This window comes from Panthera tigris, chromosome F2, assembly GCF_018350195.1.
Source record: "Panthera tigris isolate Pti1 chromosome F2, P.tigris_Pti1_mat1.1, whole genome shotgun sequence".
NCBI classification, from domain to species: domain Eukaryota; kingdom Metazoa; phylum Chordata; class Mammalia; order Carnivora; family Felidae; genus Panthera; species Panthera tigris.
Window position 1 is genome coordinate 79,889,237 of NC_056676.1, and position 24,961 is coordinate 79,914,197.

Genomic DNA, 24,961 nt, shown 5'->3' on the forward strand with positions numbered 1-24,961 from the left:
CACAGCGGCCACCCCTTCAATGTCCTGTGGTCACTCATCCTGCTCGCATAGTATTCAGTCCTGCATGACCAGTGGCTGGCTGCCTTTGTGACAGATATTCAATAAACAATTTTCCATGAACCATTTCATGAAATCAACAGTTTAAGGTTATCTCTTGGGGGCCCTTGGGTGGCTCAGTTGGTTAAGCATCCAACTTTGGCTCAGGTCATGATCTCGTGGTTTGTGGGTCTGAGCCCCACATTAGGCTCTGTGCTGACAGCTCGGAGCCTGGAGGCTGCTTCATATCTTGTCTCCCTCTCTCTCAGCCCCTCGCCAGCTTGCATGCTCTCTCTCTCAAAAATAAATAAACACTAAAAAAAAGAGACTATCTCTTGGATTCAAGTGTCCTGCTATATCCTACACTCAGGTTTTAAGACATTAAAAATTTATGACAGGAGGGGCACATGGGTGGCTCTGTCGGTTAAGCATATGACTTCGGCTCAGGTCATGATCTCACAGTCTTTGAGTTCGAGCCCCTGATCGGGCTGTGTGCTGACGGCTCAGAGCCTACCGCCTACTTCGGATTCTGTGACTCCCTCTCCCTCTGCCCTTCCCCTGCTCACACTCTCTCTCTCAAAAATAAATAAATGTTAAAAAAAAATTTTTTTTTTTTTTTTAGGGGCACCTGGGTGGCTCAGTCGGTTAAGCGTCCAACTTCAGCTCGGGTCATGATCTCATGGTTTGTGGGTCTGAGCTCCGCATCAGGATCTGTGCTGACAGCTCGGTGCCTGGAGCCTGCTTCAGATTCTGTGTCTCCCTCTCTCTCTGCCCCTCCCCTGCTCATGCTCTGTCTCTGTCTCTCAAAAAATAAATAAATGTTAAAAAATTTTTAATTAAAAAAACCTTTTTTTAAATAAAAAAGAAAATTTATGACAGGAGCACCTGGCTGGCTTGGTTGCTGGAGCACATGACTCTTGATCTTGGGGTTGTGAGTTTGAGCCCCACACTGGGTGTAGAAACTACTCAAAAAATATAATCTTTAAAAAAAAAATAAGAAATGAAACATTCATGACAGATGCTGAACAATCTGAATGTCCCATTTCCCAAGAAAACCTCTTTAAAATTCTTCGAGGAAGAGTCTATAATACAACTGACCTAGCAAGGCGCCACAACACAGGCTTTTTAAGTTAACAAATCTCATCCAGCTCTGCTTATTCCCACTCTCTCCACCAAGAATGTCCTTCCCCAACTACTGCCAACCCTTCTCACCCCTGCTCCCTCAGGAAGACATGGTGCCCTCCCTCCCGGCTTCCCATCACTGTCTTCCCAATTAGCATTTTCTTATTTTTTTAAATTTCTTTAAGTTTATTTATTTATTTTGAGAGAAGGAGAGAAAGCACAAGTGTGGTAGAGGCAGGGAGACGGAGACGGAGAGGGAGAGGAGGGAGAGGAGGGAGAGGAGGGAGAGGAGGGAGAGGAGGGAGAGGAGAGAGAGGAGGGAGAGGAGGGAGAGGAGGGAGAGGAGGGAGAGGGAGAGACAATTCCGAGCAGGCTCTGAGCTGACAGCAGGGCTTGAACCCACGAACTGTGAGATCATGACCTGAGCTAAGATCAAGCATCAGAGCTTAGGGCACCTGGGTGGCTCAGCTGGTTGAGCGTCTGACTTCGGCTCAGGTCACGATCTCACGGTTTGTGGGTCTGAGCCCTGTGTCGGGCTCTGTGCTGACAGCTCGGAGCCTGCATCAGATTCTGTGTCTCCCTCTCTCTCTGCCCCTCCCCACCTGCACTCCATCTCTGTCTCTCAAAAATAAATAAATGTTAAAGAAAAAAAAAAAGAGTTGGACGCTTAAACAACTGAGCCACCCAGGCGCCCCCGAATCACCATTTTCTACCCGGTCGCATCCATTCCTGCCAGATCTGCCCTGTGTCCTCAACCCTGGTACCATTTCTAGCAGGCCAAGAGAGTGACCTGTCCCTCACGGAAGGAAGCAGATGTCCCTGGGGGTGAAGACAGAAGTAATATGCTTGAGTACATGGAAAATGTTATTAAGAGCTCTGGCTTCCTTATAAAGCTGTCAGAGTGAGAACTCTTAAGAATGTCAAGCAAACAGGAAAAAAAAAAAGTGGCAACTCTAAGTTCAAGAAAACGGAAAACCAAAGCCGAACAAAAAGGAAATGGAATCATGTTACATTAATTGGCTCAGTAGTGAGCAACATTAACAAAGTCAAAACAATTAACCAAAATGTGGATCTAAACAAACATTGTGACAGAACTCTGAGGGGAAGGAAGAAAGGAGTCCAAAATGTAAGTTTTTCTAAAGCCGACGCACGGTGGCGCCTGACCTGCACACACGAGGCTGAGGATCGGGGGTGTAAACACCCGAAGCAGCAGCGAGGCACAATTACACGCACCCGTGGGAGGCGGACGTGGAGGGCGGGGCAGGGCCCTGGGGTCTGCGTTCACCTTCAACACTGCTCTGGACACACGCACGTGCCACCCTTGGACAAAGCGGAATTTCTAGTTAAGGAAAGGAAACAATCTCTAATGGAAGCATTTCAGGCAGGACAAGTGTTTTCCTAGAACTTTTAAACCACTACTCTGTTCCCCCTTGAACAGTCTCTTGGGACACTGCGAGTGCCGGTCCCCACGCCCCCAAGAGGCAGGGCGGCGAGGGCGGCGCACGTGGCCTGACACCTGGCGCCACGCCCACCGGCCACAAGCGTGGAGAAAGCTGCTGTCAGCTCTGCACCTGACCTGAGAACACCACCACGTCCCTCGAGGACGTGTCCGGGCTGGGCTGCTCGGCACCCAGACAGGTGGGTAAGCGTGAGGGTGACCGTGCACCCTGGACCTCAGTCACCCGCACGCAATCCGTCTCGCTACTCTCTCCAGCTTCAAACCACCATCCTGGCAGGCATTCCGTCTCACCACTCCCCCTAACCGCTCTGGGCGCCGCCGGAGAGCCCCCAAGTCACCAAACCCAAAGGTCAAGCCCCAACCCTCATCTGGACCTTTCCCGACACTTCACAGAGGTGATCACATCCTGTCCCGGAACGTTCGCTTCCCCTCTTCCCACGGCGCCAGCGCTTCCGGTTTTCCTGACACCCGCTCGGAGCCCACCACGGCTCCCCCCGGTCCTGGGCTCAGCCCTCCCGCCGCCCCCTCCTCCCTGTGCTCACCCGCTCCGCGACCAGAGCGCCACTCCCGGCTCGGATGCCCACTCACAACTGCCCCCGTGACAGCCCTCCCGGGATCCCTGCGGGCCGCAAACCCAGAGTGCCCACGAGCCGGTCCGCCTCTGCCCCTCTAAACCGAGTTCCGCCCGTGGCGGCCCAGAGCCTTGGAGCCGACTCAACTCCTCCCTCGCTCCTCACACCCCTCATCCAATCTGTCGGCAGATCCTGCCGGTTCTACCTTCAAGATCCACCCGGGGCCCGACTGCTTCTCACCACCCCCGGTCTCCCTACCCCGGTCCAAGCCTCCGCACCCGGTTCCCTCCACAGCCTCTGGCTCTCCTCGGCTCGGCCCCCCCACCCCGCCTCCCCGTGTCTACTCCCAACACGCCGGCTTTTCAAACCTCGGTCGCATCTCCAGGCTGCACACCGACTGACAGCTGCCCTCCACAGCCCACCACCGGCACTGCCTGATGCTACGGACGCTCTGTTGGATAAACGGCCACAGAACCTCAGGGTTCAATCTGTGTCGATTGTTCTCAGCTGTCCTGATGCTACAAGAGCTGTCTTTATTCACAGAATGGGGGTTTGCAGAATGGGTCTGTGCTCTCTGGGCGGCCTTCCTTTCCATCAACCGCCTCCCCACACCCCATTAACCCTGAACATAACGTCCATACACACAACCGGCAATTCCACTCCTCTGAAAACCTGTCCTGGCTTTCCTAGAGTTCCGATTGGAAAACACCTCCAACCCAAGTGTGTGCCTCCTAACACAACAGCCGACAACGACGCAAGAACCGAGAACCCGATCCATCCTACAGGGGCTCCAGGGGACCACGGCACTCAGGTAAATCGAGGGACCCGCATCTCAGCACATCGTGAAGTTTACGCCGTGCAAAGCCAGGCTTACTCGTGCGGCCTCACCATTTGTCCAGAATTGGGGGAAACAACTATAGGAAGACTGGTTAGAAGGTAATTTTCCCGGATTTGCATATTTTCAAACAGGGGGAGGAGAGCACCAAACCAGAAGCAGCAGATTACGTCCTGAGGCCCAAGGTCCAGTGAGCCATGAACTGGCTCCTGGTTCGTTGCCTCCCCCTCCCCTGTCACTGCACATCACATTAAGGAGCGAAGTTTCGTGTCGTTTGTCCAAAATAGTGCCTCCCCATGAAACGGTCCCGTGCTCTACCACAACGAAATATTTTTTTTTTTTTTCAATGTTTTTTATTTATTTTTGGGACAGAGAGAGACAGAGCATGAAAGGGGGAGGGGCAGAGAGAGAGGGAGACACAGAATCGGAAACAGGCTCCAGGCTCTGAGCCATCAGCCCAGAGCCCGACGCGGGGCTCGAACTCACGGACCGCGAGATCGTGACCTGGCTGAAGTCGGAGGCTTAACCGACTGCGCCACCCAGGCGCCCCCACAACGAAATATTTTTAACAGCTAATGAACCTGATATTCTCTCTCTTACTTAAATCTAGTAGGAAAAGCGAACTTATTATGTGGCAAGCATTAAATATTCCTTCATCCAGCATTTAGTGAAAACCATGTGTGGGTTGTTAAGCAGAAAAGATGCCAGATGAAATAACAAAATCTTTGCCCTTAAAGACTCAGAAACACAGACTCGCACCCAAATAAATATAAACGCACCGTCATAGGAAGAAACACAGACTATGGAGGGGGCTGGGGGGCCAACGGCAGATGTAAGGAGCCGGGCGTGGCCCTCCCCACACTGTCCCCTAAGGGCACCGGCACACAGAGCAAGCACCTCTCGCAGCCAAGAAAAAAGGGTAGGAAGGCCTTACTTGGAAACTGAAACTGCATGACCTCATTTCCCTCCCGAAACACCTAATCCTCCCAGAGACAAAAGTGAGTCTGGAGGAGAAACGGGAACAAAGAAGGAAAGCGAACTGACCCCCAGGAGGAAATGGAAAAATGATCCAGGGCCCGGCCCTGAACCATCGAAGACAAAGATACTGTCCAAAGTCAAGTTCAACATAGTTAGAAATCATCATGGATTCTGAATCCGTGAAGTCTGCGTTCAGGAGGCTTTTACCAAGGCAACATGTCAGTAAAACAAAATGCTCATGAGAGATTTACGACTCTTTACCACCTGTCTGTCCTCGCTCCACCACTGGACCGACCAGAACATAAGACAAACGGGGACAGAATCTCAACCCTGCAACTTCCCAACTACGGACAGAGCGCACAACAAGCACCAAGGCTACAAATGACAAACAGCCCAATTTCTGGGGCTGTTTTCCTCTCACTCCTGCGGGGGAAACACCACCAAATAAATATGAATCGCTGACATGTGTGACTGCGGAGCACATTACACATTTCTTACAGCGTGTCTGCCACAACCCCGGGAGAGAGGTCCCTTTGTCGGCGAGAGCAAGGTGCAGGCAGTCAGGAAGAGTGAGCGGAGACAAGAAAGCTGGGTCTCGGTGCTTAGCCAAGAGTCGGCAGGAACCCAGAGCCCATGAGAATAAGACGCGACTGAACAGCACGTGCTCCGAAGTCGGGCCGAGTCCGCCTCCCGGCCTTGCTGGTTTACTAAAGTAACCCCTGACCTGTTCCGGTTAGGCAAACGTGAAACAGGGGCGACGGGTGGCCTCGCTCACGGGGCTGTGGGGAGACCCGCTCAGTAGGTGGAGCTCAGAGCGTCTCGGCCGTTGCTACTGTCGTTCCCATCACCGCTGACAGCACGGCGGCCCTGCCTGCCTCTCTCCGCACAGAACAGCACAGAACAACTTCCACTTCTTCCCTCACGTCACACACTCTGCAAAATCAACTCGCTTTTATTTGTTTCTAGTGTATGCCAAAGAAACCCTGAGACAGGTGGAAGAAAAATCAGGACAAAAAACCAAGACCCAACAAGAGAATTATACTCACAGTTCTGAAGGCCACGGTAAGTCTGTGAAGAAGTCAATCAGCGATTTAAAGAAAATCTCCTAGTTTCTCCTTCCTCTTTCCATAGTCGTCAGAGAACCTGACAAGGAGAGACAACACACGTATAGAAAACCACCCTTCTTTCACTTTTTCAAAGCTCCGCTGAGCTCACCAGCCCAGCCAGTTCCCCACACCACCCCCTAGCCCCCCCACCCTGCACCGGGCGAGGCCTGGCACGAGGGGTAAAAACGGCACCAGGTCCCTGTCTCCAAACCTACCTTCTAGTTAAGGAAACACACGCGAAGCAGCTGAAAATTGCTAATACGTGTCAAAACCATAAATTAACAGCGTGTACAGTTAGCTGGTGAGTGCAGAGGGTATAACGACAGCATACACATCCATTTCACCCCTCCTACTAAAATCGTACTGAAAACATACTTTTAAAAATGTTTTCCACAGCACGGGGAGAACTAAAAGGAGAAAGAGGCCGAACTATTGGAGGCTCTGAGAAAATCTTCTAACATGGAAGCCCGAGACCCAAAAAACAGAATAAAGAAGAAACCTGGAAGAAACAGAAACTATAAAAGACGAGAAGTGTGGTAAATGCGCCAGCAGGCCCGAGGGAGCCAGATCCTCCTTCAGCAGCGGACACAGGGAGAACCGAGTCCCTCTACACAGCAGGAGCCTAGAACTCGGGCCTAGCAGCACCAGCGCGGGCAGAGCGGGGGGAAGGAAGAAGGCACGGCCCCAAACGCAGAGGACTCGCGGAAGGCCGCTGAAGCTGCAATCTCGACGCCAGGCACCACGTGGCTCTCCCTCCGACAGAAGACGGGGGTCATTCCCTGGAAAAAGCAGGGCGTCCGTGGACCGAAGTCACCCTGCGCGGCTGCACTAAACAGAGGTGGAGTTAATCGCGGCGCACGCGCACAGTCAGTGGTGACTTCTCCGGCTGCCCTGCCACAGCACGCACGTGCAGGCTCACACTTGGCTCCCAGATTCCCAAGTGAGAATTCCGCAAGAAAGACACTGGAGAAGATTTCTGTGGAATCTGATCAGCCCGAGAAGATAGGTCTGAAGATACTACCACTGGGGACCCCTAACAAATGGCCCACTTCAGCAATATCCTGAAGTCAAAGGGCCCCACCTTTGTCCCTTGTCAGACAGGAGAGGGAAGGAAACAACTGAAAGAAACAGAGACTACACGAACTATCAACAATCTAGGGGTAAGACGACACTGCAATCAATAAACAAAAACGGGATGCTCTTTTAAAAGAACAGGAAAAGAGCCCTTGGAAATCTAAGGAATCTTTCTGAAACCAGAAATAATAAACTAAAAAAAAGGTTAAGTCAAATTGAAATCATCTCCCTAAAAAGAGAGTAAAAAGACAGAGAGAGAAAGAGAGAGAGGAGAAGCAAAGGAAGGAAATAAATAATGAGAAAAAGGTATTAAGAAAATCACAACCTTTGTCCAGAAGAGCCAACTTCTGGATAATAAGACTTCCAGAAAGACAAAATAAGAAAACAAAAGGGAGGAAAACCTCAGCACAATAATGCCAAAAAGTCTTCCCAGAACTGAATACCAGTTGCCAGAATGAAGGGACTCGCTGAATATGCAGAACAGTAGATGAAAACGGACCCACACAAAGTATACCATCATGACATTTCAAAACACTTGGACAAATTTTAAAACTCCTACGAGCTTCTAAAGATGGGAGGGGAAAAACATTACATACAAAGAATAAATGAGAACAGCTTCTGAATTCAAAAACAGTAACATGGAAACAAGAAGGCAAGGGGGCAATCTTTGAATTTATGAGCAAAAATGAACGCCACTACAGAACTCTACACCCAGCCAGACTCTCAGTCAAGTTTCAATCACACAAGGTCCCACACAGTCGATCTCCTAAGCATCCTGTGTCAGAAAGCCACTGAAGACAGTCTTCCAGCAAAATGGGAGCTTCAACAAAAAGTGAGGAGGGCATGAGCTTCCATGAAGAAGGGGAAAGGGAGCCCCCAGGATGACGATGAGGGGAGATTCCAGAATGGTGAGGGAGAGGGGGAAGCAAGTCCAGGTTGGTATAGTGCTGCTCAAAAGGAGGGAACGCTGAAGGCTGTCTTCACCTTGCCCAAGGACACTGCACCATCTTTTTACATGTAATTTTTTGTAACGTTCATTTATTTTGGAGAGAGAGAGACAGAGTGCAAGTGGGGAAAGAGCAGAGAGAGAGGGAGACACAGAATCCGAAGCAGCTCCAGGCTCCAAGCTGTCAGCACACAGCCCAACGTGGGGCTCAAACCCATGAACCGCAAGACCACGACCTGAGCCGAAGTCAGACACTTAACCGACTGAGCCACCCAGTTGCCCCAACGGTACCATCTTTTTAAAGTGATTAACACCTACGGGTGCCTGGGTGGCTCAGTCAGTTAAATGTCTGACTCTCGATTTCAGCTGGGGTCAAGATCTCATGGTTTCATGAGTTCGAGCCCCACCCACATCAGGCTCTGGGCTGATGTGCGGAGCCTGCTTGGGATTCATTCATTCATTCTCTCTCTCTCTCTCTCTCTCTCTCCCCCTCTGTTTCTACCTCTCCCCTGCTCATGCTGTCTCTCTCTCTCAAAATAAATAAACTAAAAAATAAATACATCAAGTGGTTGACTCCTAGATGACATACTCTACCCAAATGAGGAAGTCAGTGAAGAAGGACAAAGCAACAGTTGCCACAAACATAAAATCCAAGTTTGGAGAAAAGCCTAAAGATGAGAACAAAGGAACCAGGGACAACACAAGAAAAGGCCTAAGGAGAAACCAGCTCAGAAGAGAAGAGAGCGAGCTCTCTAGGACGTCGTCTCCCAGAAATAAGACGTGAACAAAATCTGGGTCTATAGGACAATGTGGAAACACTACTAAGAAGCTACTGGGAAGTATGGGGAAAATAAGCAACAGGGCATCAAAGGCTTAAGAATGTGGGCAGCTGAACAAAGACAGACGGGCACCATACCACCCCGCGCACACCTCTGTCACAGACGGGGCTGACCCACGGTACCACCAGCACCGACTGACTTGTCTCCCCTCCCTCGGCTGGAAAGACCTTCCGGAGAGGACCACTTCTCATCTGGCTGTTGCTTTTCAGAGCCCAACACGATGCCTGCTGTAAGAGTACACACAACAGCACTTATCACATACTGAGCGTCTTCCATGCATACCTGCTACCCTTCTAGAGATTTCTTTGATTTCTAGCTCTAGAAATCAAAGACATACGGCCTTTGCTAACCTTTAGAGTTTCAACTCCGCCCTGCCCCCCGAGAAAACAAACATTTATCCTATACCTGCATTCTTCCCAAAAGATGAAAAAGTTTTGTAAGCCCTGAATGAACTTAACAGTCCAGCTATCCCCAATGGAACCCAAGACCCGAGGGTACTTTTCTGACATTACATGCGCCGTGTGATGTGAAAACAGTGCCAGCCCAGACATTAGGACACCTGGTTTCTGGAACTTTAGAATTCTTACTTTTTAAACAAGGGAAAATCCCAACTCCTTGATATGACCTGTCGGTCCCTGACTGATCAAGCCCAGTCTCTCACTTGATCTCCCATGAATCCCATAAAGTTAAGCCATTCGCAATTTACAGAACCACCTGTGGCCTCTCTCACACTTCCACCGGGCCCCTTCACCCCCCTCTACCCGATCCTCCTCCCCTGGCTCACCCTGGCCCAAGCCGTGCCCCGCCCCCAGGTGAGATGCCTCTCTCCTGCACCCCCTCAGCACTCCTTCGTGGGACACGGGCATCTGCGGAGTGACTGACACATGTCACACACTACACCGAGTGCTGGGTGACATGGCAATGCACAAGAGACACGACCCTGCCTCGAAGGACTCCCGTGGTGCAGCTTCCTGTTCAACACAGTAGAGCGGATGTTAAATCTCACCTGTCAGAGTCTTCCTCCACCCAAACAGCAAGATTCTGGGCACGATGACAGCCTTTTTTAGCTCTGCAGCCTGAGGACATGCATCTCAGATAAATAATTTAAGCACTATTAAATACAGCAAAGTGAGGGTCAAGAAAGCCCCAGTGGCTGCAGCAGGTTAAGTAACATTCGCTTTTTAGACTAAAGCCCTTTTTTTATTGCCTTTTTCTTTTTTTTGGGGGGGGGGGGCCTCTTTGCTGTTAGGACTATAATCCTAAAAATGTCATTCACGGAAATCTTGCAAGTCAGCTGGAGCTGGCTTTCTTCTCCTTGCTAAGTACAAAGGCAGGACGGCCCGATTCCTCCCACATCCTCCCGTACAAGTAACAGCGTAGACTGGACCAAACACCCAATCGTGTCTGCAGAAGCAGTAAACATATACTTGATGCACGAAGGCCTAATGATGAATAACTGGACATATACGCTGGCTTGCAGTGCCTTCTAGTTGCCTTTTGCTTCCTGTTGTATTTTAGGAGAATTCAAGCAAACAGCCACACTGCACTTCATCAGCACTCGGCCTCCTGCCTGCCTGCTACCTGCGCAGCGGGCGGGACCTGACGGCAGGGCCACATCCAGCACTCCTACGTACTGCACAACTTGGTCTTTGTTGAGAATTTGCATCTATGCTTTTTAACTACGGAACTGATAAAACATAAGCATAAAAACGTGAAATTGTTCCGACAGGGCAGAAAACTAGATATTTCCCAAACTAGTATACTTAAAATGCTTAAATTCTCTTGCCCCAGGCACAGAAAAATTAAACTTGGCTCATTATACAATGAAACATATTGTCAGCTCCTTGATGATATTTCTAAGATGGATAGTCTCTACCTTTTTGGCCTGAGTGGGTACATTTAAGATACCTCTACAGAGATGCCTGGGGGGCGCCCGGATTGCTCAGAGATGCCTGGGCTGGTCTGAACTCTCTTCCCTTCTAACATGCAAACTAAGATTCCCACCAGCCGCAGCACACTCTGACTCTGCGCTTCCTTAGCACGTATCAGACTTCCCATCGACACCCGCTTACAGTGCTTTCATTTCGGTGCGCAGTCCAACCTGGACAGTCCCTGAGGCCGCCTCTCACTCGCCCTGACAACAGGGACGGCGGCGTCTGTGGAGCGGGTGGGGTCACGGCTCTCTGCCAAGTGCTTCACAAGCACCAGCTCCTTTCTTTATTTTTTAACGTTTATTTATTTTTGAGAGAGAGACCGAGTGCAAGCAAGGGAGGGGCAGAGAGAGGGAGACACAGAATCGGAAGCAGGCTCCAGGCTCTGAGCTGTCCGCACAGAGCCCGACGCGGGGCTCAAACCCACAAACCGTGAGATCATGACCCGAGCTAAAATCTGATGCTCAACCGACTGAGCCACCCAGGCGCCCCATAAGCACCAGCTCCTTGATCCTCACGGCCCTCACGGGTTACTACTCTTTTCCCATTTTACGTACGAGAAAACAAACTCCAAAAAAAGTTAAGAAGTTTTCCAAGGTCACACAGCAAACAAGGGAGAGACCAGGCATTCAAATACCTGCTTATTAGCACTCTTAGGACCATGATGCTAGGGACGAGGTGGGGGGGGTGGTCAGCTGGTTAAGCATCCGACTCTTGATTTCGGCTTAGGTCATGATCTCATGGTCATGGGACAGAGCGCCATGTCAGATTCTCTCTCTCTTAAGATTCTCTCTCTCCTCCCTACCCCCACTGCCCCTTCCCCACTTGCTCTCCACTCCCCCCCAAAAAAATCTTGATGCTGCTCTGGCTTCCCAAGTTAACCAGATATTATCACTGTTATTATCACTGGACGCGGTTTGGGCTTTCCAAACCAAACACGACAGGAAAGTTGTAAAGTAAAGTTGAGTAACATTCAACATGGCCTATTGACAAATTATTAGATATCTGGTTTAAAGCAAGCATGTAGGCTGAGCCCCTGGCAAAGGAATGGTCTGTGATGCTAGCTGCCAAATAAAGCCCAAGTCCACTATTTCTTAATGTGTAACATCCTAACAATTTAAATCATTTGTGAAGGTCTCTAACTTACAAGCTATACAACCACTTCACACAGGTGTCCCTTCCTCTAAGTTCAGTCTAGCGACAGCTTCTGCACTCTGACAAGCTGTAACCTGTGTTCTGAAAGGACACAGGTCAGAAGTAACTTTCTGGAAAACCAAAGACCTATAAAGAACGTGAACACGATTATGAGAATGATCAGGGCAGACAAAAGCTTCTTTTTGCCTCAAAATAATTTTCTAGCCAAACACATTCTACTACGAGACTGTGGAGCAGCTCAAAGGTCATAGGTCATAGGTCACCACATCCCCTTCATCTCTGTGCCAGTGCGTGGGACGGGGTCTGCCATCCAAGAGGTCGTAAGCTACTGACAACGCGAATACGTTAAGGGAAGAGAAGAGGCAAGGTTACTCCTTTCTGAAAAGCCAGTATTAGCCAGAGCAACAACCACTGCCTGTCGTACACGCAGAGTAAACGCTGAATAGAAACTGCTTCCGCTTCTTAGACACGCTGGACAAACTCAGGAGGGAACGATTAAGATCGGCTTTTAAATTCCCACAGCAGAAACAGCTACATTGTTAGGAACGGTATTTGCTGAACCTTGGGCTGATTCTTCCCTAAAAAGCGATTATTACTAGGACTGGCCAGATACCAAGAGCCACGGTACATCACATTTATAAAAGAGTTACGATAATCTCTACCTAACAAAGAGATTCAGGGCTTGAGTAACTGGGTGAACACGCAGGAAACGAGCACCCAACCTGAAATTCAAAGAACACCTGTCCAGCACCCATTCTTAACCAGCCTTCTAGTCTACACTACACGTGATGTCCCCAGAAATCCTACTGTACAAAAGCTTAAACATATGAAAAGAAATCACCATTCTACTCAAATTAATTAACAGGCACAGTTAATATATTCAAAACAAGGCAACCCTTCATACTCACAAGAACCAACAGCTACGGACCGTGAGCCAAATTCAAGAAGTACTTAGAAGGAAATCTGCTGCAGGGCCTGGGAGTGGTGGCTGATCACGAGAGGCAGTCCTCTGGGCATCTGACAGAATCCAGCTGAAACTGGAGATCGTTACCTGTGTGATGGGAACGGTCTGCAAAGCAAAGGGTCCCAGATCTAGGGAAGGAAGAGCGAGGGAGCAACCAGAAACCCTGGACAGAGTAACTGGAGAAACCACCTGATGACTCTGAAAAGTGAACTGTAGCAGGAAGGCAGGCTAGGCTGGAACTCAAACCAGCAGATTTAAATATGACGTAGAGTCTCCTAACAGGATACCCTAAATGTGGAGGACACACCCCAAAGAGCCAGGAAAACAATTCCCATGGGAAAAGAAAATCAAGACAAGCCAATACCACGATGAAACAAATGTCAGAATAGCCCATAAGGACTTGAAAACAGCTACTGTACCAATAAGTCTACAAACAAGCACACATAACATACATGATATCACAAAATCACAAAATCTTCTTTTCCTTCTATCTCTTAAACCCACTGACTTTGGCCCCCACCACTCCATGGAAAGTTCTCCGTCCGAGACTACCAATAACCACTGCACTGCTCAACCCAATCACTACTATTCAGGTCTCGACCTTTCGGCAGCAACTGGCAAGAACTGATCTCCCACTCCCCGTCTCGTGATTTTCCTCTTACCTCACAGATGCTCTCCCCTCATCTTCAAACCAGGTGATTCCAGACTGTCCCAAGGCTCCGTCCTTTCTCCTCTTAGCCATGCTTACCTCCCTGGTAAGCTCATTTCAAATGCTGTTTCTATGCTAACAACCTTAAAACTTGTATCTCTAGCTCAGACCAGCTGTCCCACTGTTGTGCTGGACCGACTGTTGCCAACACCACATCATGGACACCACCTCTGCCTTCTGTGCATCAGTGAGGAGAGGGCAGAGCTACATTTCCCTAAACCCCTGCCTGATACAACTCAGGGTCGGAGTTAAATAGTAAGAGGCAAGATTGGCAAAATGAAAAAAAAAATTTACTCTCTGCCAGCACTCCCACCAGTAGTGATGGATTCCGATTCCCTGTATTGAGAAATATCTAGCAGGGTGCCTGGGTGGCTGAGTCAGTGGAGCGCCCAACTCTTGATTTCGGCTCTGGTCATGATCTCACAGTTGTGAGATCAAGCCCCACATCAGGCTCTGCGCTGGCAGTGCGGAGCCTGCTTGAGATTCTCTCTCTCTCTCTCTCTCTCTCTCTCTGCCCCTTCCCCACTCACTTGCTCTCTCTCTCTCTCTCTCAAAATAAATAAATGTGAAAGAAAGAAAGAAAGAAAAGAAAAAGAAACATCTAGAGTGGCTTGTGTTTTCGTGACCAAACCCTGCAGGTACAGCCTATGCTGGGACCAGCTTCTAGGTCACTTGGAGAAGCGGAACACCACCAGAGAGAACTGAATAGAACGTCCAACACCCCAAAGCTCAGGTGCTGACTGACCTTCCCCCTCTACAAACCTTCTTACACAGTCTTCTCTGTTCACAACGCCCTCCTTCCAACTGCTGAGGCTGCAAACAAAGGATGTCATCCCCATCTCTTCTCTTCCTCCCACATTCGGCATCCAGTCTGCTCAGCAAATCATGCTGGCTCTTCCCACAAAACTGGCCCGGACACTGTCCCCTTGCCATCAGGCTCACCAACACCATTCAGACGTGAGCCACCATCATCACCCACTCCAACGACTACAGCACCACAGGACAGGCCTCCTTGCTCCCCACTTTGCCACCCTAGTGCATACGCTCAACGCGGCGGGCCGATTCCAAATCTAACTCAGATGGCGTCACTTCCCTGCTCAAAACCCTAAACGGTCTCTCTGTTTACATGGATGACAAGGAGTTCGTTAAATCACGTTTGGCTGAACAGTGGAGGAAATGTGTTGAGGAAAAGTAAACTTGTTTACAACTACTAGCCTTCCAGAACAACAGTTGCTCAGACATGAGGACATCAGAGTAACACGGACAGTTAAGGAACGAGGCACATGACTGAGCTGATTCCCTTGGTCGCTGCTGAGTCAACAGGTGTTACCCATATTGCCCGGCTGTTCATTCAAGGAGTCAACGTGACTGAAGAATTGGCCTCTAAGAATAGTCTGTGTGGAGCTGCTGGTGAGAATATTTTCAGAGAGATTGAGAAAACACCAATTTCATACAACCTGAAGAGGAATCTGCCAAGATGTGTTACAAGTGATGATGGTAAAAATCCATGTAGAACAAAAGGTTTACCTGGAAAATCTACAAAGAGTATGAAAACATAAGTTGCTTAAAGCATTTAAACACGCTTACTTAAACTATCGTTCTTCAATGTATTATTCACCAGCAGGTGCTTTGTGGAAAGTATTTTCATCTACCACGTGTCGCTGAACCAGTAGTATCAATAGCAAACTTCATCACAATATCCTGACGTGTCCTACAGACAGCAGTTCGATGATTTGTGGGAGAGCTTTACTTACGTCAGAGCCAAGATGCAATCTTTCTGAACAAAAAGACCCTCCTTCAGTTATTACCACAGCTTTGGAAATCAGCTTTTGCTCACACTTGTTAACATTTCTCAATGAACTCAACCTAAATTTACAAGGCACAACAGCGCTTACACAAGGGACTTCCATAGTGAAGTCATTTCAGCGACCACAAACATCTCAATCACAAGTAACGTCCCATGGAATAACACACTTCCCATGCCATCAAAAGTTAAAAAGAGACAGGTGCCTGGCTGGCTGAGTCTGAAGTCAACACGACCCTCGATCTCGGGGTAGTGAGTTCAAGTTCCACATTGGGTATAGAGATTCCTTAAAAATCAAATCTTAAAAAAAAAAAAAGCTAAAAAGAGAGGCAGGATTTCCAACCCCACACAGATTTGCAGCAGATAGATTCTCTGAATTCAAACTACAGTTCCAGCAGCATTTTTCAAGCCCTGATGCAAATACAATGAAAATTTACGTATTTCCAAACCCTCTTCATTCACTATGGAACTGAGGTCCTTCCATCTAACCGTCAGTTAGAAGAGATTAATCTGCAACGTAATGACACGCTAAAAGCCAAATATCAAAAAGAATCCAATGGAATTCTGTGTCTGCCAAACAACGAATATGCTGAATTAAAATGATATACTTCCAACCTGATATCAGTATCTGAGCACACCTATCAGTGTGAAGACATTTTTAAAGATGAAGTGTCTAAAAGTTCCCTTGCAGATCAGCATTAAGACATGAACATTTGTAACTGATTCTGATGATAGGGAACACTAAGTTTGAACTGCAATTAAGAAAAGTATTATCCAACCCTCCCCCTGAAAAAGAATTCCATTCTTCTTAGTAGGCCTGTATTATAAAATACATACATATACATACACACACACGCACACACTCAATTATTATTTGGAATCCTGTCAGTAAAAATGTTGTAGAAATTTGTGTTCTCTTGTTACATAAGTCCTTACATAATATCCTTCATTTTGCCTATTAGTCTGCAAAACCTAAAATGCCTACCATCTGCCCCTTTACAGAGAAGCCTGCCAATCCCTTTCAGCCAGCTTCCCCATATCTTCTGCGCACAGGTACAGCTAAGGCATGGTTCGCATATCTTTAGCTTCTCGGCTGGTTTTTCTTTTCAACGTAGGTCTGCCATCTTACTTTTATTCCTGATACGTTTTACCTCGTTGATTTCAGCACTCCGTTGCAACCTGTCGAAATATTTTAAAATCCCGACTCTAAAAATGAACAGTCTCCCAGCATTACCTCCTGATCTGTATTCGAATTCCTGATGAAAACATTACGACAGGCGTCAAGTAGAACACGCTTCTGGAGACATCTTCACCCGTGTGCAGAAATTCTGGTATTTTAGTTGTGCGCTAAATGATACACATGTGGTTGTAACATATCTTCCGCCTAAAAGCAGTAATTTCTTGAACTCTCCGGTAATGACAGAAATAAATAATAATGCACTTTCTTAGGCTTCATACGATAAAAGATTAACCTTGCCCGAAGAAAGATTCGGCCGTTGCCCAGTTCCCGGGACGTCACCTGTAAGCCCTCTGAACCTCCTGTCTGACTAGGCTGTCTTTGCTTAGCTGGGGGCCTTGGGTCACACCCAAGGTTAGTCTACGCTAACAATGTGATTTCCAGTGAGGCTTGGGACACACAACACCAGCTCGATCTCTGGAGCGACTGGAGGGTAAAACTCAACCACGCAGGGCAGTGCCTATGCGACTGACCGCCAAGAAATACCCTGGACACCGAGCTCAGGTGAGCTTCCCCGGTTGGCAGCACGGGTGCCAAGAGAAATCGGCACGGCTGCCCAGGGAGAAGCACACCCAGAAGCTCACGCGTGGTCCTCCCTGGACTCGGCCCCGTGCACCTTTCCTTTGCTGACTGTTGCCTGAGTCCCTGCACCGTAATAAACCACCGTAACAAACTGTACAATGGCTTTTCTGGGTTCTGTCAGTCCTTCTAGTGAACCATGGAACCTGCAGGCAGTCTTAGGGCCTCCCAAACTCCAGATCTTGATGATTTACGGTGTATTTTCACCAACACTACAGCAGTGTTTCTCCGCATGTGGGGATGCTAGTTTAAAATGCACGTGACCAGCTTGCACGTCAGGAGTGATAACTCAACACCTCCGGGGGACAACACCAGGCATCTGCATTTCTAACCCACTCTCCTCAGTGATTCTTTTTTTTTTTTTTTTTTTTTTTTTTCCAACGTTTTTATTTATTTTTGGGACAGAGAGAGACAGAGCATGAACGGGGGAGGGGCAGAGAGAGAGGGAGACACAGAATCAGAAACAGGCTCCAGGCTCCGAGCCATCAGCCCAGAGCCCGACGCGGGGCTCGAACTCACGGACCGCGAGATCGTGACCTGGCTGAAGTCGGACGCTTAACCAACTGCGCCACCCAGGCGCCCCTCCTCAGTGATTCTTAAGCACACTACGTTCAGGCAGTGACTGTTTTCTTTCTTTCTTTTTTCTTAAATTTACTTATTGAAGTAATCTCTACACCCAACGGGGGGCTCGAACCGACGACTCTGAGATCAAGAGCCACATGCTCTACGCACCGAGCCAGCCAGGCGCCCAAGACTCTTCTTTTGAACGAATCCCCATCAGGGCAGATGCTCAAGAGTGCCTCGTGAAAACGTTTCAATAGATGAGTGAGAAGAATGGGCACTATTAGCCTTTACAACCCAGAACATACGAACGTGTAAGACTTGTTTTGTCATTGCTCCGATATCCAAGATCATGTGGATGCAAACCACACACCACTTGGACACAGTTTGGGCGACAGATCCAATGATCTCCACTTCTTACGCACCTGTCAATTACATCCATTTTTTTTCAATCTCCTGACAATTAACAGGAAACTTGAGTTTCATAAGCTGCCTTCACACCCTCCTCACCCACTGAAAACATCACCAGTGAGCTGAAAGTCAAGAGAGCTAAGAGTCTCTCGAGAGTCCCCTCCTTCACATCAAAGAGCCAGGTACCCTCTCTGGGTTATTTCTTCAACTCTCAAGTGAGAACTCTGGACTAGATGATCCCTAAATTTAGATCCACTTCTAAAATCCTAGACTATATAAAACAGGGGGCAGACACCCCATGGAAAAGTTTACAATTTCCAATGAAATGGCTGAAAGGACAGATTCAAAGGATGGATGAAAATCAAACATCAAGTCTTCCCCCACCAAACACTCAGTCGTGACCTGTCAAACTAACGCTTCCGTAGACAACTGGCACTTAAACTCAGTTACTCCTGCCACCTGTTCTATCATGGCAACACCTTGGGATACAACTCGTGTATTTTGTCCAGAGCAGAAAGCAAGCTTTTTTTTTTTTTTTGCCATGACACAGCCAAGGAGATTCCAATGTTCTGCCTACACTGGAATCACAGTGATCCCCAGCATGAACTCTTAAGGGTGATACCTTAAAGAGCCTAAGGTTTTTCACTTTTAACTTCTACACCATCACCAAATTCCAGCATGTCTTACATCTCTGCCATTCAGGACACTTGGCCCTTAATGGAGGTCACAATTTTTCTTAATAGGAAAAGGGAAACTTTCCCAGACGTACACCCATTTGCAAACTCTCCCCTCTAAGATTCATCTCCTATAGAGCAGCCGTATATCACCCAATACAGCAAATCTCTGTAGGGATTACCATAATCTGAAATCTGTAATTCTAAACTGCATATAATAATGTTGACATCAGATGTGAACCAATCCAGTTTAGACCCCAGGACACCAGATTAACCCACCTGGTGCTATTTCAAACATTAACCACCAGCTTCCCAGCTCCTCCTGCATTCCGGTGACGTTAAGAGCTAACCATAACAACATGAGTTCAGGACTGTCTTACAACCATTAACTATTAACACACTTCTCAGTGGATGGAAAAACTCACTCGTTTTGGAGTTAACAGAGCCCACTAAAAGTGACACTGGTCCAGCTCTCATAGCCATGTGACTATTAAGATATGCCTAACAGTTTATAAACTTCAGCTTTACCTAACACACGGCAGCATGTCGAAACATCCATGGCAATCAAAGTGCCAAACACCCGGCTGGCCTTCTGTGGACCAAAACTGTGCCTTGTTTCCTCTTTTGGAGGGGGGAGGGGAGGCCAGGGGAAAAGTCTTAATTGCCGGTTCGGCTCAGGAGACAGCTGCTTGTGCTTGTGTTTTATGCAGCAGTCCGGGATGTACGACATTTAAGGTAAGAGTCCTGGGATCCGGATGCTGAGCCTTCCCTTACAGCCTCACACCTGCACAGAGGCTGTCAGAGGCCTACAACCTAACAACAGGAGGGGTCCCCCCTTGGGGCGGGGCTCGCTGTTGATACTCTGACAAAAGCCCGGGCGAACCCTCCCAGGGACAACAACTGGTGTGTGTGCACACACACTTCTGATTTCCGTCCCTGCGGTTCACGGACCTAGGAGAGAGCACTGTCTCTTCAAGCAAGAGTCCGACCAGGCGGCACATAAAAGCAAAAAGGTCTCTGTAGACTTTTTACCGAGCGAGAAATCCGAGAGCCATCCTGGAACTGCCCTGGACACCCCCTCTCTCGGCCCTACCTCCGCATTTCCCTGGTCAGAGCCTGGGAGACAGACTCAGAAACAGGCTTCAAATCAGCCCTCTCTACAGTTCCTCAGTCGTGCCCTTAATTAAGGCCTTCTTCACTTGTGTGTACAACGTAATTGTATAATTAAAAGAACACAGGCTGTTAAATCAGACCATCTGAACTTTGCCCATCACTTTACTAGCTGAGCGACACCAGGCAGCCACTTCCTTAATGACAAGGGTCTGGCCCCTCTGCCTTCTGAAGTGCACCCTGGCGACACCTCCCTGCCCGACCCTTGTCCTCGGTGCAACCATCCTCCTGCTGTAGAAGTCGGCTCCCGTCAGAGTCAGGCGCACACTGCTTTGATCCTGCAGACAGTATCAACCTCACCTCCTCCTCTACCCAGCCCACCCTGTACGCCCAAACACCAGCGCCAGCATTCGGTTCCACAAACCCCATCCTCCCACTTCCGCACCCTTCCACGGGGTGTGTCCTCCGGGAGGCCCCACCTGCTTCCCATCGTCCTGTCCTCGGTATTTCTATGACTCCCGCAGACAGCCAGACCTGCGGAGGTCACAGCATTTGGCCCACAGCCAGATTTTGTGTGGTTTCTTGACTAAGAAAGATTTTTACCTTTTTAACGGGTTGTTCACACACACACACACACACACACACACACACACACACACACACAGATCTGTGACAGGCCCAATGTAGCCCACAAAGCCTGAAACATTTACGGTCTGGCCTTAAAGAGAGAAAGTTTGCCGGCCTCTGAGCTTGACCATGACTGGGGACCTGCCCTCCAGGTCCGCAGAGCACTCCACTATGGCACTCCCACTGTGGGTGTCCCGCTCCATGTGGACTGTATCGTTCCCCTTCTGCCCTGCTGTCTGTGCCCCCACGGGCACTACACCATGCACAAGACAGGCCCTTAACACTGTTGACTCTTGAACCACTGGGTCCACTTTTGCACAGATTTTCTTTTTTTTTTTTTTTAATTTTTTTTTTTAACGTTTATTCATTTTTGAGACAGAGAGAGACACAGCATGAATGGGGGAAGGTCAGAGAGAGAGGGAGACACAGAATCTGAAACAGGCTCCAGGCTCTGAGCTGTCAGCACAGAGCCCGACGCGGAGCTCAAACTCACGGACCGCAAGATCATGACCTGAGCTGAAGTCGGATGCCCAACCGACTGAGCCACCCAGGCGCCCCTGCACAGATTGTTTTCAATAAATACTACACAATAAATGTATTTTCTTATAATTTTCTTCACATCCTCTTTTCTCTAGCTTCCTTTATTATGAGAATATAGCATATCACACACACACAAAATATTCGTCAAACATTAAAAAAAATGGTTTTTTTAAGAAAGGGCGCCTGGGTGTCTCAGTCAGTTAAGTGTCCGACTTCGGCTCAGGTCATGATCCTGTGGTTTATGGGTTCGAGCCCCGCGTGTAGGGCTCTGTGCTGACAGCTCGGAGCCTGGAGCCTGCTTCGGATTCTGTGTCTCCCTCTCTCTCTGCTCCTACCCTGCTTGCACTGTCCCTCTCTCTCTCTCAAAAATAAACATTTAAAAAATTAACACAATACACGCTAACTGCGAATTTTCATTATACGGGTGTCGGTGCCCTAAACCCCTGCACTGTACAAGGGTCAGCTGGGCCAGCACGTCACATCTGTACAGCATTTTACACAGTAACTGCACGCAGAGCCTCAAAGGCTGAGATTACAGACACTAGACTTTATAGATAAGGACAGTGTCAGAAGTCACATGACTAAAGGCAAAGCCCCAACGTGTGAACCCAGACCTTCTGTTTCCTAAATAAAACGCTCTTTCCATTAAGGAGACCTGCCTCCTTACACAAACTACAACACCTAGAATGTTCACTCACTAATACCGGAGACTTGAGGGGAGGGATAAAAGGTAATTTCGACCCATTAGTTAATTTTGATAATTTTCAAGTTAATGCTACTTTTTATAAACAAAACTGAATCAGATGCCCACAGTAACCACAAGGCAGATATGTGTAAGTATCAGTACTTCATGGTTTCCTACTCAACGCACCACATCTTCCCGTTATCCCACCTCCACCACCCCGAGAACCCAAAGTGCACCTACGGAAAGGCTCCATGACAAGCCTTTGAAAGGGGCTCGACCATCTGTCCAGCTCTTGTAGCTGCAGACAGATTCCAGAAAAAGTCAACCTTGCAGCAGCAAGGATACCCGTATCGGAGGTTCTCCAGGGCAGACCCACGTACCATTGCAAATCCCTGATGAGGTTCTCAAGAGCCCGGCCGGCACCGTCGAAGAGAATGTCCCATGATGATGAAAATGTTCCAACTCAGCAGTGTCCAGTGGGGTAGCCACTAGCCACATGTGGATGCCGAGCACTCGAACTGGGGCTAGTGTGACTGTGAAACAGAACTTTTACTTGATTTTAATTTAAATAGCCACACGTGGCTAGCAACCACAGCAGGCGACACAGATCCAAGGATAGACTGCAAACACTGCAGGAAAATGATAAAGAATTTTCCTTGGCTCCTCAGCTACAGGCCAGGTTACTGGCTCCAACCCTTACCCTGAAAAAGACTATAAAAAACATGGAGAGAATACTTTAAAAATCTTAAAAGCAACCGGAAACTGACAACAAGGAAATACCGGGCCAAAATTAAACTGAACTCAGGAACCCAAAGAGATAAACGAGCACAGAAACCACCTTTGCCCTGAAGTCACCTGCCAATTCTGAACGTTTTCAACCTTCATTTTTACAACAGGGAAACAGGAATTAAAGGCCAGATCCCCCAACATGTCTACCAAAACCCCTACCTCCATGAGCATGACCCTAAAGGCTAACAGCTCAAAGTAAGAGAAACCAGCAGTGAATCATCTGTCCAGGAAAACTCCAGCATCAGGTGGTCCAGGTCCGCACTTGCTTTAAGGTGATCCCAAACTGGCTGAAGCAAAAAAGAAAATAATATACTCTCTCGAGGGGCTACATCTTTATTCTATGCCTCAAAAGAGTCCTACAAATAATGAGGATTACATGAAGAATCCTACAAGTAATATCCCACACCATAAATAAAAAGGATCTCAAAATGAATCACAGACTTAAATGTAAAACCCGAAACTCTTCTAGAGGGGAGGGGGGAGGGGAGGACACAGGAGAAAACTTTTGTGACCCAGGATTAGGCAACAATTTCATAACTATGACACTAGAAAAGCACAGTCCATAAAGCAACAAGTTGATACACGAGACATCATCAAAATTCATACCTTCTGTCCTCAGGACCCTGTTAAGAGAGTGTAAAAACAAGCTGCAGCATGAGAGACAGGCACAGCATGATCTAATAAAGACTTATGTCCAGAATATATAAAGAACCCACCAATAAGAAAAAAAATCAATAGGCAAAAGATTTGAATACCAAAGAAGGTATATGAGTGGCAAAAAACCTACGAAAAGATACTCAACATCATTAGGCATTTGGGAAACAAGGGAACCCACAAAAAAAGACCATGACACACCTATCGGAATGGCCAAAGCTAGAAGACTGGCCACACCGAGTGTTGCCCCAACAATCCAGAGCAACTGGAACTCTCCCACAAGGCTGGGAGGAATGGAAAATGGCCCATCCATCCAGAACAGAGTGTGGCACCTTCTTAAAAAGTCAAGCATACACCTACCATATGGTCCAGCCATGACAGTCCTAGAGCCAGCCATTCCAGGAGAAATGAAAGCCTATGTCCACATGAAGACTTGGACAAAATTATTCATAGGCTTTATCTGTAACAACTCAAAACTAGAAACAACTCTCTACACATTGACCATATTCAATACCATCCCAAGCAACGTCAGGGAGAAATTTTTTTGGAAGTTAAGAAGTGATTCTAAAACAGATACAGATCTACAAGGGGTCAAGGATGGCCAAGGTAAGCCTGAAGAGGAACCCAGGTGGGAAGAGCTCCACGATAAGACTTGTTACAGACCTGCAGAGATTCAGACAGCTTAAAGTGGGCTGTACCAATGGAATCAGAGAGTCCAGAAACTGAGGCACATACACATGGACCTTTCATTTACAACAGTGGTGGCACTGAAGAGCACTGGGGAGAAGATGACCTTTTTTTTTCTTTAATGTTTATTTATTATTTTCAGTGCAAGAGAGAGGGGCAGAAAGAGAGGGAGAGAGAGAATCCCAAACAGGTTCCGTGCTGTCACTGTGGAGCCCAGCATGGGGCTCAAACGCACAAACCACAAGATCACAATTGGAGCCGAATCAAGAGTTGGATGCTTAACCGACTAAGTCACCCACGTGCCCCTAAAGACCATCTTTTTGGTAAATGGAGTTAGGACAACTAAATGTCCCCATACTGATGAAGTTGCGTCCCTTCTTCACACTATACACCAAAACCAGTTCCACGAGATTATAAAGTTAAAGGGTAAAAGCGAAAGTACAAAAAGGCATTTAGAAAGTAAAGGGGAATTAGTTCGTGACCTCAGGGTAGGGAAACAAAAAGCATCAACTACAAAGGAAAAGACATAAATGGCACTAACTAAATTTAAGAACTTCTATTCATCAAAAACAAAACAAAACAAAACCACAGAATTAGTGAAACTGCGTATGACTAAGTGGGAAGAGACAGTGGCAAAATACGCACCCAACAAAGAATGTGTCTTGAACGTATAAAGTCTACAAATCAATTTAAAACTAACCTAATAGAAAAAATGGGCACTTTGCAAAACAGTGAATCCGAACGGCCAGTAAACACATAAAAGGATATGCAACCTCACTGCAACCAGGAAAAGGTTATTTAAAACCACAAGGCGGCAACACACCAGAAACCACCAGAAGGGGCAGGGAGGGGAGACGGCAGGGAGACCAGAGAGAGG

At 47.9% G+C, this 24,961-nt stretch overlaps 1 protein-coding gene across 3 annotated transcripts in view; it reads right to left on the reverse strand.

Annotated features, from left to right (window-relative positions):
• The window catches only part of PTK2 (protein tyrosine kinase 2), a 257,568-nt gene that overhangs the window by 225,339 nt on the left and 7,268 nt on the right, over positions 1-24,961 (reverse strand). For 2 of the 3 annotated variants that reach the window (XM_042973394.1, XM_042973397.1), the window contains exon 2: positions 6,049-6,145. The exons of the other annotated variant lie outside the window; for it this stretch is intronic. The gene's annotated coding sequence lies outside the window, so the exon portion shown is untranslated. The remainder of the gene's footprint in view (positions 1-6,048; positions 6,146-24,961) is intronic. 3 annotated transcript variants of the gene reach the window in all.